Raw genomic sequence first — 7,124 nt, 5'->3', positions numbered from 1 at the left:
TCTCATGATCGCGTTCTTATCCTGCTTCCTCTGAAGTCAATTATTGAAGCTAGTTGACGTTGATGACAAACCAGACGCATCTGAGTATAGTTAGATAAAGCGGTTGGTCACATCTTGGTCTCATAAAGCATGTTATCAAAAATTGCATGAAGCAGGTTGACATACGAGTAGTTCGATTTGCACTCGTAGTCAGATTACAACTCGTGTTACAAACCAGGCAACTGTTGTCCAGTACAGCCCTGAGATGCCTACAACTCATGGCTTCCGCTGTTGCCCCATGTTTCTGCACTTGGCGCCGTCCTGCATCTTAATGCGTCCGACTATGCGACGTTTAAACTCTCGCACTGGGGCGCTCTAGACACCCTCATCTACGCTGCATACTTTGTCCACGTTTGCAACATGGTTGCATTCAGCATGGAATGCATGTCGTGCAAGCAATTAGCTACTATCATGTGAGTATGCACACACATGCATCGATTTCAGCGCTATAACCAACGCCGATTCATCGCAGTATTTCACATGTTCAGTAGCTGTACACCCTCCTAAGACACTCTAAAATCTTCAGTATGTATGGAAAAGGGCTCGTTGTGAATTTGGGATGACATTTAAGGTATCTCATTCACAGCGCGTGCCTTTAAACGACCTAGATTTGCCTTGACCAAGCATCTCACAGATTAAGTCTGAATAAGTCCTCTTGTCCAAACACGGTGCCAAATCTCGTCGGGCCATCCCAAAGTGAATGCAAAAAAGTTAACAGCGTCAGCGCTTTAGTAAAGACGATTTAGAGATGAATAATAAAATCCAGCGGGGATGGGCCGGTTTCCGCATGTAAATATTGTTCTTTCATCGGCATGCCACAGTTACATAACTATCACTCACAATGGATGAAAGCGTTTGTTTTGTCAGTATTCTTCCCTCCACATTGTCTATTTTGGGGGAAATTTGAGTGTTTTTTCTGCCAAACTCTGTGGCAGATACTTTCTTAAGAGCGCAGCAGGAGGTCGCTCCTTCATCTTTTTCGTTCCGAATAGGTGGTCATGTGCTTTTTAAATCAGAATCAGCACTAGTTTCACAGTTCTATTCTCAGGTTTTGGCTCCCAGATTTCATTCGCGCTGTTTTCGGATCAAATGAGCGACTATCTTCGTGCCCGAACCAACACATTTGGTAAAACTGAATTATCCTAGTGGTGCACCGAAAACACTGCCACTACCATACTCTGTGAAAGCACGGCAATGTGTTGGTCACGAAGCCAATCCACTGACTGGCACGTGACCCATATGACTTCCTATAATGTTCAACATGTCACCAACGTATTTATCAAGTGATGACCTTTCAGATGATAGCCATGTCGACTGTGCTGTCCGTCAGTAGGCACGAATATTTCAGGGCCGTGGAGGTGACACATCTTGTTAAGTCGGAACAGCAAAACAACTGTATGGCACCACCCATACAGTGTACTGAGGAGCTTTCAATGATTTCTTCCAAAAAGACCATTTTGAAGGTCATGGATGTAAGAAATGGTTAGGAGGTTACGGGTCGAGAATGGACCGGAAAAGGTCATTTACATTTTAATGGATGCAGCAGATTATTTACTTTTAAATCGCTCGCCGGTTTTCATGAGATCTAAATAGTCACTGCATAGGCCAAAATATTGTTCTACGGCAACTTCCCATAGACCTAGAAAATTCAGTGATCTATATCACGTGAACTATGCTGACCTTAAAGTGAAATATGGGTAGACCTACGCTTTATTTTGGTGGAAAATAGAAAAGCCATGATGAACAAGCCTTGTTAATCATGCAGTCGTGGCATGGTGACTTATACCACAAGGAAAGCAGATGCTGTACCTCACGATGTGCAGCTATGCAACTTTTGTCTTATCCTACGTAAGAACATAGAAATACCATCGGTTCGATGAAAAAAAAACGCTGCTTCAGCGCGTACCGAAGACATCAGAAATGCACAAGAATTCGATAGTGGTACTGGCATACCTACCTTACTCAGACGGTGTCCGCTGCCACTACCGGACTGGTTGAACATTGCCAAATCCTCCCAGTGTTTTGCGATGGCGTGCACGCATTTCTAATCGCAGTGCCTTGAACGTTGAAGCAGCGGTATACACGAGCCCTCTCCCGTCGACTTTAGTTTCGATTTCAGGTAGCCTCAGCAACCCGCTTCGCTCGATGGCGCATACTGCTGGTGAGTTTGGCTGGTGAACGTTGATGGCTGTAAGCTGTACAGCTCTGACTAGTTTACCAGTGCGCAGTGCCTGGCGGAACAGTCCTGCGCGGAGATGTTTGGCCAGAAAATGCACTGAAAGCTAGCTGAAAGGCAGGAACGAATGGATGCGCTGATTTGGATGTATTTATTCGGCCAGATAAGCAACAGTTGTGTCGCATCAGGAATGTATATGTTATCCAGATCGGGATGCGTTGGGATTAGAGTCCTTTCGCCAATACTGACAATTTTAGGGCTATGGGATGAAGGGAGTGGGGAGTGACGGCGCAAGCATTCGTGCATTCGGGAGCACGCAGCTGCCGATATCTACCCCGCGCAGGAACCCCTCTTCGGGGTTAGTGCGGGCGCTCGAGTGGGTCTCTCACCAGGGACTTAAGCGGTACTCGTGGCTGACGCGTGCCGCTCGCCCGTATGGACCGCTGCTCCGCTGCGGGGATGGAGGAATGCGCGGAGAATGAGGGAAGAATGGCGGCTGCGGTGCCGTAAACGGAAAGGTGATGTTGCATAATGGAAAGAACCATATCATTCATGACTGGAAAGAATAGCATTACACAAATTGTACGTTGCATGTACGTATGTCACGTAAAAAATCCCGGGAGCCATCCGTGACCCCGTCTTTGCCAGGCACAAATGGTGAACTTCTGGAACAAATGGTGAATGGTCATCTACCGAACCATTTGATCTATTTGATGCCCAAGCACACTAATGGTACTACGATGGATGTTGCATTTGTTATTTTGAAGGGCATGGCGATGGCTCAATCACGTGATGCATAAACATGGTCATCCTAACCCCTCGACTTCAGCAAGAGCCATCGCATTTTTCTGCACTTTCATAACATGATCCATAAATGTCGTGTGAATAGTGCCTCCAATTCGGTCGCATCGTCTCATTGATTTATTATCACACGCGACCCCTTATCATGTACACACAACACATTTTATGATTCTGCTGATAAGGGACATAAATCGCTACCCTCCGGAAACTGAAGCTTTGAAACCACCTCGCACTGCGATCAACTTCGCCTATTAACATTCGGAAACACAGCCGTTAAAATAACTTTTATTCGAGTGCAGTTTTACAGCTTAACTTTGCAGCGCCATGGCCATTTGAGAGCAGTTTTCGGGATAGCGTCCGTTTAAACTTTGTAATAACGTTTAGATATGGTTTGCAGAATTCTAAGTGGCCTCTATTCAAAGTTTCAGAATGCGAAACTTTCTCTTTGTGAGCCGCTTACGAGCGGCCGTCTGCTAAAACCAGCCAGCCGCTGTAATCGAGGGCATGATGTCTGCTGAAGCTAATCGACCGCCGTCGCCGGGCCCGGCATCCCGCGCCAGCTGGAGCCATGCGGCGCGTAGGTCCAGCGCTCGCCGCATCAGTAAGCCATCACCTGTCAGGGCGGTTATTGGGACATCTAGCAATTATCTAAATGTATTTGTTATGCAGTGGATCATATGTTTTCTGTGATCGACGCAGTTGGCGCCCGGTCAAATTGAGACCAGTATTCTAGACCAGAATGACTGACCCATAGAATTGTACAATGTTTTGCACAAGTACGGTTTTAGATAAAGACGTCAAGTTTCCGTGGTATTTCTCGAACGCGCTACCTCCACGGATTGTCACAACGCTCAGGGCTTCATGCTCAGGGTTCGTGCCATCTGCTTAGTACGTGAACAGTCGAATAGATGGCACCACTGTGCGCGGAGATTGCCAAGAAAGCCTCGCGGGCAAAGGGCGTTTCATGTATGCAAAGACAGCTATTTGAAATGACCCAGCTTCCATAAAAAGTGGAGGCATTCAGAACGGAATTTGCAGTCGCCATCGTGATTAAGTTATCTGACGCCTTGCCTAGCCCTTCCTTTGTGTCCCCACACGGGGTCAGAGAAAAGATTAGATTTGGCTGATTGGCACAATAACAAGACGCCTTAATGCGGGCCAATGAAGTCAATCACAGCCCTCTTTTGAATATTGGATTATGGAATTTTCGGAACAGCCTTAAATTAGCGTCAGCCTGTTAACGGCAGCCGCAAGTTTGGCGGATTACAGAATGCGGCGGTAACGTCGTTATGAGACGGGGATGCAGGGATCGGCTTCATTACGCAAACCTCATTACCCGACACTAACGCGGCAAATCCTCGTTTGTATCTAGCCTGAATACGACATTTCAGTTCGTACAGAAGCTCTGATTGTAATTCGAGACATAGTTGCTAGGTGTTGCGGGCCGCGTGGATTAGGGCACAAATCAGGACGGCCGATATTGAAAAAGAGATATTACAGCTATTTAACTTCTTTTTCACGTACAAACTAGGCGATGATTTAGGGACAGAGCAAACATTCGACTGGGAGAAATACACGGTTTGCTGGCTACGGCGGGCGAGTCATGTTGTGTGGACGCTTTAGTCATGGGTTCTGCACACCCAGTGCGCATGCAGGAATAATCATCCGGTCAGCTAGCAGCGCGCCACGCAAGCACCGACTTGTCATTCGCCAGCAGTGCGCAACTTTCGTACCGGCTTACCATTCGCCAGCAGTGCACCACGCTTGCACCAGATTGTCATTCGCCAGCAGCGCGCCACGCTCGCACCAGATTGTCATTCGCCAACAAGGCACCACGCTCGCACCAGATTGCCATTTGCCAGCAGTGCGCCACGCTCGCACCAGATTTTCATTCGCCAGCAGTCCACAACATCCGTGCCAGCTTGCCATTCGGGATGGCGAGCCAGCTGACACTCATATGCACAGCCACTTGCCGCCACATCAGCCCTCCTGCTTGTCCGGCTGAGGGCCGCGGTGCGCGGACTTCGTGCAGGGAACGACCGCGATATGAAGCGAAAATACACCATCTGAAGGACCGGGCTTAGGTCGCACGGAAGTATTCAGGCAGCAACACTTTAGGAAGGGATGAAATACATGTCGCCTCGTTTTTCGTAAGGCGGGGTAGTGCAGCGACTGACGCCCCATTGCTACGCATTCGGATGGGGTTTGCCACCAAACTCATTCTGAAAGGACTGAGCGCTTCGGTAGACAACTCTGCTGCCCTTCTGTTGATTGACTCAGTCATAACACCTTTGTTTTGGTACAATCACACCAATGGCCATGGATTCCGAAACAGATGCTTACTTTTTGAACAGTATCTGCTATTGATTAGATCTGCTGATCAGGATCTGAACATCTGGATATGCGATCCGATCTTTCCATGGTGAAAACGGCGATTAGAAGGCAAGTCTATGTAGACCTAAGCCGTCTCTACCGGAAATGATCACCACAAGCATGGCTGCTCCGAGTTACTTCGAAAGGCCGGAGGCTGCTGTGGCCGTTGTGGTTATTTGCGAATGACACGTTTCTCATCAGGGGCAGAGTGTCATAATCGGATTTGTCACGCACAGTTTGAAAAGCACGAGTACACTTTGAAACACTATTGCTCCTTCCTTCCACTGCAGTCTTGTAGAGCTCTGCAAGCGCGTTTGAGTGAAAGCTGAGTGGAATGGACGGGTGAAAGGAACTGCTTTTAATCAACACGTAATGGGCGAGTGAGTGCCTTTAAAATGCCGCATTTACAGCGGCAGTGCGGTTGGGTGCAATTATGATGCCTGCCAAAGCTGTATTCTAACCAGCAACGGGTAAAGCAGGCTTCTATCTCAATGACAGCTATAAAAAATGGCGCACTTTGTATCATTATGGGATAACATCTGAGAAACGGCGGGACAGATAAGTGTTCCCAAAGCCCAATTCATTTCAAAGTCATTCTTCAGTCGCCATGTTAAACAATGTAGAAGTGTATGGTGTACACCTCATTACTAAATAGCTGCTGCCATTGGTGCGCCACCCGTGCTGAAATAACCACCACTCGCGTATTTCTATTCAGCGCCAGACCACTGAAAATATTAGCGGCGCTCTCTCCCCTCTTCACCTCCGGAGCGTCGCACCATGTCGAAAGAATAAGTGACGCCGCCGGCCGCCGCAGCACACGGCCTTCTTCCCCATTCTCGGCCGCTTCCGCCGCGGCTGTGTTCGCACATTCACGCACCATTTATTGCAAGTGGAGAATAAAAACCAACCGACTTGTATCCAAATTACGCTAAATAAACGCCATTCTTTGTTCACCGCCGGGAGGAACAAAAAGTGTGTCAGAAGTGAGAAAGAATAAAGGATCAAAGACAAAGGAGAAAACGCGGCGGTGGGGGATTTGAATGCCGCCGGAAGGCGATGCTTCCTCGCGCCACGTGCCGTCGGCGCCGGCGCAGGCAGCGGCGCCAGCACGACGCTGCTCAGCCGGAGTCGGCCAGTCCCGGTCAGGGGCTCCCACTAGCGTCAGCCTGGCACTCTCCGCGGACTGATGCACAGCGAGGCTTCGGCGCCAGCGCGACGCTGCTCAGCCGGAGTCGGCCGGTCCCGGTCAGGGGCTCCTATTAGCGTCAGCCTGGCACTCTCCGCGGACTGACGCACAGCGAGGCTTCGGCGCCAGCACGACGCTGCTCCGCCGGAGTCGGCCGGTCCCGGTCAGGGGCTCCCACTAGCGTCAGCCTGGCACTCTCCGCGGACTGACACACAGCGAGGCTTCGACGCCAGCACGACGCTGCCCCGCCGGAGTCGGCCGGTCCCGGTCAGGGGCTCCCACTAGCGTCAGCCTGGCACTCTCCGCGGACTGACACACAGCGAGGCTTCGACGCCAGCACGACGCTGCCCCGCCGGAGTCGGCCGGTCCCGGTCAGGGGCTCCCACTAGCGTCAGCCTGGCACTCTCCGCGGACTGATGCACAGCGAGGCTTCGGCGCCAGCACGACGCTGCTCAGCCGGAGTCGGCCGGTCCCGGTCAGGGGCTCCCACTAGCGTCAGCCTGGCACTCTCCGCGGACTGACGCACAGCGAGGCTTCGGCGCCAGCACG

Source organism: Pollicipes pollicipes, unplaced genomic scaffold (genome assembly GCF_011947565.3).
Source record: "Pollicipes pollicipes isolate AB1234 unplaced genomic scaffold, Ppol_2.1 Scaffold_4881;HRSCAF=5763_pilon_pilon_pilon, whole genome shotgun sequence".
Taxonomy (NCBI): domain Eukaryota; kingdom Metazoa; phylum Arthropoda; class Thecostraca; order Pollicipedomorpha; family Pollicipedidae; genus Pollicipes; species Pollicipes pollicipes.
This window is presented reverse-complemented; position numbering follows the sequence as displayed.